Raw genomic sequence first — 10053 nt, 5'->3', positions numbered from 1 at the left:
CCTCGCTATCTCCTCCTGGCCCGGACGCCCTTTGTCATTTGTTATGGTGATTGATTCTGATTTCTTGGCCGCCTTGTCCTCCGCCCTCACATGAAGAATACCATTCGTGTCCACCTCAAACGTAACCTCAATCTGTGGAACTCCCCTGCAATTCAAATTAAAACACAAATCACTTATAATTAGTTCCTGAATTCTTCATTCCTATCCATATGTTAATCTGAGTAATGCTTTTAATCACCTTGGAGCAGGTGGAATTCCCGAGAGATCAAATCTTCCAAGCTCATGACAATCCTTGGTTAGGCTCCTCTCACCTTCATAGACCCAAAAAAAAATTTCCCGAAACAGAGATTCAATCAGTTCTGCCAAAACAACTAACAAAACCTGTTGCTCAAATGAAAAAAAAAAAAAAAAAGAAAAAAAAATCCATTTTTCCCTACCTTGATGGACACAGTCGTTTGCTGGTCTTCGTAGGTCGTAAAAACCTGAGATTTCTTGGTGGGGATAATCGTGTTCCTTGGGATCAATTTGGTCATCACCCCACCAACCGTTTCAATCCTTAGACCAAGTGGCGCAACATCGAGCGAAAGAATGTCTACAACGAACAGAACCAAAATGCTTAGGAAAAAACGACAGCGCCATAAGCAACGGCTTCACTAGGATTAACACCCTTGTTGGGTTCCTTCCCGTCGAACATCTCCTTCAGAAGCTGCTGGACCTTGGGAATACGAGTACTGCCTCCAACAAGCACAATCTCGTGAATATCCGTCTTTTTCAGACCTGCATCCTCTATACCTTTTTTCACGGGACCCATCGTCTTCTTGAACAAATCCATGTTCAGCTCTTCAAATCTCGCCCCCGTCAATGGCTCCGAGAAATCGACGCCATCAAAGAGGGATTTGATCTCGACGCGGACTTGGTGCTGGCTGCTCAGTGCTGGCTTGGCGCGTTCGCACTCCCAACGGAGCTTTCCCAGAGCTTTGTTGTCTTTGCTGATGTGAAGTGGTCCATCACTCTGTGGTCGAAGTCTTCTCCTCCCGAGTGGGTGTCTTCGCTGGTAGAGAGGACCTCGAACACACCATTGTCGATCGTCAAGATGCTGACCGGAGCGGTCGCCGGTGCCGGAGAAGGAGAGCTCGGTGAGGGGAGAAGAACGGGAGTCAAGCACGCGGGAATGTGGAAATGAGTACATGAGAGTTTTGACTCGGTTTTAGGCTAACACGCAGGAATGCCGACCGCGTGCGGAAGGACAGAAGGCGGACGCTCGGCATGTGGGGCGTTTGTGGGGCGAGAGGTGGTGGGGCGGAGATGCGAACTTGGAGACTACTCTTGAGTTCCGATTGATCAGATATTTTTTTGAGCGATTATATTTATTTCGTGAATCCGCCCAACCTGCCAATAAAACAAGTTTCCAACATCCTACCAACTTTATGTACATCTTGCTATAAAATGGGGCCATGTAACCCGTCATATATAAGATGTGCGGTGTCAATTATTATTGATAGGGTGTTGAAATGTATTTGTTAGCAGGTGACGCGGATTCGCTCGCACCCGCCGGTCGTCATACATTCTCCCGAAACTTGGCCAAGTTTGTTGGGATTCTTGCCTTGGCTTCTATGCACACATTTAATATCCTGAATTTTGGGATAATGTTAAATTAATATTCAAACTTTCAAAAACTGTCAATTTAGTCTAAAATCGTTTAGTGATGTATAAAAATTAAAATGACAAAAATGCGCTTTGAGCATTATCTAATTTCCCTTATAAGAAAGAAGACAATAAACCGCACATAAAAAAATATCTCGCACAGTCTCTCTATAAACTAAATAAATACTCTTGGAATACAATACTGTGTTTCCCGGTGAAACAGTCAGTGGCTTTCCGTTGCCCTGTTCATCCAGAGGACTAGGTCCTACTGTAATTTCCTGCTTAGCACCACATGAATGAATATGTTCAGGGCTTCACTTAATATGCGACTTATCAATCCAATTCTACTTATTAAACAGAGGAACAGATGTCAATGATACTTCTTGTTCCTGCCTAAAGAACAACAGTTTCCGTTCTACTTTATGCATGGAAGAATTCTCATACAACTTCCCTCCTCTCTATTACCTACTACAACCACCGCCCTGATTACAAAACGATTTAAGACCTTTAAAGTAATAGAAGAAATAAATCTCACCGTGCCAATGGAAGGTTTCTCCTTTGTTGCCTATGTCAGCAGCAAGCCAACAGCAGTCTGAACGATATAACCACAGATTGCAAAAATATCAGGAAATATCCAAGTGAACACTGAACAAGTATGACGATTTGTTTTGAGGAAGCCCAAGTTATTCCATTGTTAGCGTATTCTATCAAAATTAGTATCATTATCTCCTTTCTTCTAAGAGATATAGCTGTATATATCTTATCTTCTTATCTCTTATTTCTTTCCTTATTGTATCCTACTTTAGGTCGCCGACCTTATCTCCCTATTATATCCCTATTATAATTAGCTATATTAGAAATAAAGTTGTAGCCTATTGAATTGAATAGATCAAGAGAAATTATTATATTCTCCATTTGTCTTTCTTAGTTTCGTATCATGGTAGCAGAGCATTTGTTCTTTTGTTTGCCGCGGTTGGAGTTGCTGTAGGAATTTGCGAATTTTAGTTGGTGCGCAATATCTGCATCAAACCTGAAGTCAGGGTTAGCAAGAAAACCAGAACTGCAGGAATGTTGGAGAACTTTGCAAAAGGAGAGAAATATGTTGAGCATACTCTCAGGAAGTTTGTTCGCAATAGGGCCCCTGGTTGCGAGTCGTCCGCTACTTTCGTTGTCGTCCGTCCGCTCTCGTTTCTTCCTTCCTTTGTCAATCGATGGTTGAGGCCTGAGGTTTATCCTTTGTCCACCCAACCAACTGGAGCCCCACATCGTTTTGGATCGAGCACACGGCAAGTGTCTGCTCCCACTAGAGTTGCTACCCTCAGTAAATCAAACGCTGCTCAATGATCGGAATCCTGGTTATCCTTCGAATTTGCTCATGAACAGATTCAATAGAATCCCCAGAGTTGGCGTAGAAGACCAGAAGATTCATCATCGTCTTTGCCGCTAGGTGATAATCGAGTCTCATTTTCTACTCCGGAGGAATTGACGACATCAGCTTTGTCTCTCTTCATTCTTACGGAGACTAAGTCACATAAATCTTTGTCAGAAGAACCATAGTCGTCGAATTTCCTCTTGGAAGAAATTCGGTCATGTCGTTGATTGACGCAGTCGAATTTCCTCTTCGTCAGAACTTCTTGAGCTTCCTCAAGAAGTACCAAACCGGCAAAGTACCAAACTGGTGATCTCATTCGCGCACGAGACCTGCTTCCCGATGCGCTTGAAGGTGTGTTGCGTTAGGTGTCTATGTTCCTTTCTTCTGCTTAAGCCAAACTAACCCACTACTTAAACCAGTGGTTCACATCTTGTGGTCTGCGAATTAGAAAAGAAGGTTACGTAGGTGCAAAACCTTCGTCAGCATCTGCGTGTACCAGAATTGAGGCTGCCCCGACGAAGAAGACATTAGGGATTCTGTGAAGTTTTTTTTTAAGGTCAGTATTTTCCCGTGATTCGTGTTGCTCTAAAGATCTATGTTTCTTCTCATGGATTCATCCGAATCTGCTCAACATATCTCTCATCCCATCACTGTTACCTTTGATGGCTCAGACTATGATTTATGGTCCCAAGAGATGTGCAATTTTCTCAAGGGACGCCTTCTATGGCGATATGTGACTGGTGAGATTTCCAAACCTACTAAAATTGTTGATGAAACAAAAAATAAATTTGCTGAACAAATAGAAAAATTGGACAATATTGACCTGATGATGTGCATCAGTTTCAGCTCTATAGGCGTCTTCACCGTATGAAGCAGCAACCTAGACAAACCATTCACAGTTATGTCTCTGAATTACAAGTTCTTTGGGATCAGTTAGCACAGTGTGAACCTGAATGGGATAGTACTTCTGCAACTACTACTTATTCCAAGCTTCGCGATCGCCAATGTGTTTGGCATCTTCTAATGACTCTCAGTGATGAGTATGAACCTATTAGTGGTACTCTACTTCATCGTAGCCCATTGCCTTCTCTTGAAGTTGTGATCAAAGATTTGCTTTCTGAAGAAATTGGTCTAAAAACACATCGAGATGAGCAATCCTTATTATCTACTGATGTTGTTCTTGCTACTCCAGGTATGCCTGCTACTTCTTCAACTAAATCTTCAAAACGGACTTTCTGCAATTACTGCAAGAAGACTGATCACACTATTTCTGAGTGTCGCCGCTTGCAAGCCAAAAGGCGTATGGACAAAAGTTCTCATCCATGGGTTCTCAAGCTTCGAGTTCTACTGCGGCTGTTGCCACAGAGAATTCTTCTAATAATACCTCCAAAATTTTCTCTTAGAGAACTTCAAGCTCTTCTTCACCAGCTCCAACCTGATTTTGGTATGCCTTATAATTCATATTGTCCGTCATTCCAGGTACTACCTCATCGTGATATTTTGATTATGCCTGTTGCAATCATATGACATCCAATTCATCACTGTTCATTTCCAAGTCACATTCTTCTATTGCACCAATTGTTCATACTGCCCGATAGTTCCACCTTAACTGTCAAAAGTATAGGCACTATTTCAACATCTCGTTTGTCACTTCTTAACACCTTTTTGATACTTCAATTATCTCTAAATCTTATATCTGTTGGACAATTATGTGACTTGGTTTTGAAATACATTTCTTAAGTCGTGGTTGTACTGTGTAGGATCCACGTATAGGAAAGATCATTGGGACAGACCGTAAGGTTGGGAGACTATTTGAGTTATCATCTCTTCAATTACCATCTCTTGATGCTGCTGTCACCTCTAGTGTTTGGCATTCTCGCCTTGGTCACCTTTCTACCTCTAAATTAGGATATTTAATTTCCAATGGATGCTTGGGTCCTGTTAAACCAACACACTTTGATTGTGTTTCATGTCCTCTTTCAATACATCATGTTTTGCCTTTTGATATAAGTGATTCTGTTTTTTCTGCACATTTTGATCTTATTCATTCTGATACTTGGGGCTCTTCGCCTCATAATACCATGGCTGGTTCGCGTTATTTTGTGATTTTCTCTCGATATACATGGATTTATATCATGCGTAATAAATCTGAATTACCTGCAATTTATATTCAATTTTCCACCATGATCAAAACTCAATTTTCCTTTATCATCAAGATTTTTTGCACTAATAATGCCATGGAATACAGAGATTCTATCCTTATCCAATTCCTTTCACAAAATGGAACTATCATTCATAGATCTTGTCCCGGTACCTCTCAACAAAATGGGCATGCAGAACGAAAACATAGGCATATTCTTGATATTGTTCGAGCTCTTTTAATATCTTCCTCTTGTCCTGAACGTTTTTTGGGGGAAGCAGCCCTCACTGTTGTTTATACTATCAATCGCATTCCTTCTCCTATTATTGGTAACATTTCTCCTTATGAACAATTGTATGGCCATTGCCCTGATTACCAGTCTCTTCGTATATTTGGTTGTGCTTGTTTTGTTCTATTACAACCTCATGAACATACTGAATTGGAACCAAAAGCACGTTTATTTTGTTTTCTCGGGTATGGTATTAAACATAAAAGATATCGGTGTTGGGATCATCTTTCCCAACGACTTTGCATATCTCGTCATATTACCTTTTGGGAACACAAAATGTTCTCCAATCTCTCTCCATTTCAAGTTACCACGACATCTTCACATTTTTTTACTGATCCTACTATCTCGTTTTTTCTTGATGATTTACCTGCAGGTCCGACTATTTTTTCCTCTGATAGCTCTAACAGTACTGTACAACATGCAACCTCTCCTGATGCATCTACCTTGGCTATGGATCATCCAGGTCTACCTTCTTCTAAGCCCTTGATTCCTCCTGATGAATTCGACCCTGCTCATTCTGATGTTTCACTCCGTCGCTCTGATAGGTTCACTAAACCTTCAATTCTTCTTCGTGATTTTCATTGTTATTCTACCATTGTATCTTTATATGAGCCTTGTATCTATTGCAAGGCTAGTACTGACCCTCTATGGTAGAAACCAATGGTTCATTATTACAAGCACTCATACTTGGGATTTAATTGACCTGCCTCCAGATAAATCCATGATTGGTTACAAATGGGTCTACAAAATCAAGACTCGGGTAGATGATTCAATTGAAAGATATAAAGCTAGATTAAAATTCCGATACTAATTTGACACTACAAAAAATTCAAGTATTAAATTGAAATTTGAATTTTTCCCTTTTTTACTTGCCAGCGGTTATAGTACATAATAATAGAGAAACGGTCTCTGTAATTGATTTTCTAAGAAATGGACGAAGGCTAATAGTTTTTCTTCAAAACAAATAAGCAGGTGCATACGTACATAAAAATAGAGAAAAAGATGGAAATACTAAAAGGTACTTAGCTTTTCAAAAAAAAATTATTGTACCATCTTTTAAATATTTTAACACACATTCAAATATTAAAATATTTGAAAAATGACATTACATATAATGTTATTAAAATATGAATAATTACAATACATAATGTTAAAATATGAATATTTTAACACTCATTGACCCAAAAATACCTATATGGTGGATATCTCTTCTTGGCCGAGTGATTTTGTTTGTTTTGATGGCTAGTTATCTTTCCTTCCATGATCACAACATCATGGCCATCTACTTGAAGATTTACAAGGGCGAGTTCCGATGCCCTTGTTGGTTAACCCAAAGCTTATTTAGTTATTCTCCTGAACTCTTCATTTTAGACCCACTCCATTGTTGACACCATGGTCTCGATGCCACCAAACATCACATCCTATTACACAAACAAAATTAATAATTTTTTACAGAATCAGCAATATAATCGACAACAAGAAGAAGAAACGATATAAATTTTTTTGGCAAGCAAAACTTCAAACTTCAAATGGGAGAAGCATATATTCAGTGAAGTCAGATGGATTTTCTTTTTTCCAATTATTTGGCTACAAGCAGGCATGACTAACAAAATGCCCAATCATAGAACCTTCATTCTTGAAGCTTCTGTAATATGTCTCAATGTTTCGGAGATGGATACAAACCAAACTTGCATATTTGAAGTCATTACCATCGATTATTCTCTTCAGGCCTTGTTGAACAACTTGCCAATGTCCCTGTACATGTTGTGCATAATCAAAGGCTAATGAGATTCTGGTGGTGCATCTATCTTGCCCATATTCAGACTGTTCCTCACAGTTCATCTTCCAATTCCACTATTGTTAGAGCCATATCTTTTCCAACCAGCTTTTAGTTCACCAAATGTGATTGCACCGCTATTGTTAGTACCCATTGCCTTAAACATCTCTCATAAACCAGGAGAGAACTGTTTCAGGCAAAAACAATCGGATCCAATGCTCAGTTAGGAGCAACTCCATTTTGACAAATACATGGATGACATAATATTTTATGAGCAGTCAAGCGCTGAGAACAGAGCATCTTCCTAATAAGATCCTTGACACTTTCTAATATTAGAGGAAAGGGGTTTAATTCAAAGGCAACAACTCCCTTTAGAACTGCATAAAAAATTCCTTGCTTAAGTTTCTGCCCAAAAACCTAGAACACCACTAAGAAATATATACAGTACCACTCCTGCCTCTGGTTCATAATGCTCGCAAAGTACCTTCGGAGCCACATAATATGGACACTTGGCTTGGTTTAAATAAGACCGAGAGACCAAACTCAGTGGCTTTAAGAGAGAAATCATCGTCTTTGTTAACCAACAAGAAATTCTCTGGGTTCAGCAAATGCAGGCTTCAACAGCCTCAACAATAATTTTCGTCAACTCAGCTGCCTTCCTCTCGCTGTAGTGTCCTCGTTGAATGATGCCATCAAATAATTCATCGCCAGCACACAGCTCCATCACGATATGGCCATTTCAGTTTACTTTAATGGAGAAGACAATAATTAAACAGTTGAATTTTTCTTTCGGAACGCTAACAGAAGAGGGTTTTTGTCTAACTGTGAACGTTGGGTCCTTCTCACGAAAAAACAGTACAGAGGGAACTTTGTCACTGACCCCGTAGTACAAGGAGGGTCAATCTTGTAATTCACCCTAAAACACTTTGATAACTTTAATGGCTTGAGTGTAAAGTTCACGTAAGTGTATTACAACTGTAAAGTAAGATTATATCTAGTCTTTTTTTTTTTGTACGATTATGTTTAGTCATTGGTTAATTTTTTATGTAATCAGGCTTCGGTTAGTTTTTTATGATTATATCTAGTCTTTTTTATGTAATCAGGCTTCGATCAGGGCAAAGTTTCAACAGCTTTTACAGTAACCTTACGTTGGGAATATCTCCATATTCATGTGATTTATTTCAATGAGATATTCCCAATATAAGGTTGTAAGGGGCTGTTGATCAAACAGTGTGAGCATCAACTTGCCCTATCAAAAGCCGTATGTGCCATTTTCTGACCCACGGGCCCCATTTATGACCTCAACTCCCATAAAATGCAAAACAGAGGTGTATATATCCTATAGAATGAATAGGAGTAGGGATATGCTATTGATAGAATGCTCCCAATAACGTCCCAACAGACATCTATAATACCTGTATAACCGACAACCTATAAAACAGCATCACGGGTTTGATGTATGCAAGACATACATGTAGTTTTAATCATGTCAGAGTGGAGCCTAGTTTCTAAACATACATACTACACTTGTTTGGCACCACCCTACTTTTTTCATTGTTTTACTTTTAGTGTGAGCCCTAAATCATTGATTCAACATATTGCATAGTTAATCTGAATCAGGAAAAAATATCAAGACGTTGGCTCTATATGAAACATTATCTGTACCAAAAATCAGCATGGTTCAATTATTATTGGCCTAATAGCATCCTTATATTTAAAATGTTTTTCATAATTGCAATAGGTTGTTTTTTCACTTGTCTAAGATAACGACATCTAACAACTAGTCATAACTACCTGAATAAACTTTTGTCTTTAAAATGATCTTCAATGTATGCATGTATGTATACATGTAGGACATCTCTTTTATCGAGAATGTATAAGATAATAATTCAAAAGAGAGTTATTTATAGTAACGTGGAACTGATAGCGATAATCAAATAGTAAACAACAACCATTCAACTAAACACTCCACTTGGCACTAAAGAGAGAACAGATCTGCCTCGTCATACCAACCACACGCAGATCATTGCTGCTATACATTGAGAACAGTTTTCATTTATTAAGAGATGTTCTTAATGCACTTTTAATCAAGGTTTTTAAAACCGGATCAGATAGAAAACCATTTTGGGGTCAAATTCTCGGATCGAATATTTTGACCATCCAATCCGAATGGATGGCCTGTTCTAAAAAACAAAATCAAAATGGAATTTTAAAAAACCCAAAAAACGAACAAAAACCATTCATAAGTCGAACAGTTCAATGGTTTAACTATCCGAGTCAATGATTCATCGACAAAATCAATAGTTTTTTGTCAAATAACAGTTTTGGGATAAAACAAAATCAGTCAGGTGACCAGTTTCCAGTTTTTTCTAGTCCCACCATCCTGTCCAATCCATCTTTGACAACATATCTTTTAATTATATTACTAGTGGGGTGACCCCTACATTGCAGGGGCTAATGACTATAGAAAAAATAAATCTTAAAATACAATATTTTTTGCTTTGGAAGGACTACGAGAAGAGTTGGTTGAAAGGTAAATATTAACTAAACGTAGAAACTGTTGGGGAAGATGGGGTCACTGTAACTTAGGAGGAGAAGCTTTTAGGCGCGTCTGAAGACACTGTCTTTAGAATGTTATTTGCCCCCACTCAGTTTTACTGAGTTTGCTGTTGGGTTACAAGCAAATTCATTCCCAGGATACAACAGAGCCTTGGGCGAGAATCTGCAACCAGCAAAGTTGAAGAGTCTCCAAAGAAACCTTCTGTGAGACTGTAGCAGATCGGACTGAGAAAGAGAGAGAGAGATAGTGAATTTCGAAATTGTGTTTTTGG

General features: G+C 39.0%; 1 pseudogene across 1 annotated transcript; it reads right to left on the bottom strand.

Annotated features, from left to right (window-relative positions):
- Positions 1 to 161: 161 nt before the first annotated feature.
- LOC148850871 (heat shock 70 kDa protein BIP1 pseudogene) lies at positions 162 to 1468 on the bottom strand (annotated as a pseudogene). Its single transcript, XR_016099405.1, has 3 exons — positions 1421 to 1468; positions 438 to 1212; positions 162 to 311 (listed from the first exon to the last, which is right to left on the bottom strand). The product of XR_016099405.1 is annotated as a heat shock 70 kDa protein BIP1 pseudogene (transcript).
- Between the last annotated feature and the right edge of the window lie 8585 nt (positions 1469 to 10053).

The sequence above is a fragment of the Nelumbo lutea genome, chromosome 5, assembly GCF_056320005.1.
Source record: "Nelumbo lutea isolate HS-2025 chromosome 5, American lotus-T2T, whole genome shotgun sequence".
Classification (NCBI taxonomy): domain Eukaryota; kingdom Viridiplantae; phylum Streptophyta; class Magnoliopsida; order Proteales; family Nelumbonaceae; genus Nelumbo; species Nelumbo lutea.
Note: the sequence above shows the minus strand (reverse complement) of the source record. Positions and strands in the feature narration are given on the sequence as shown.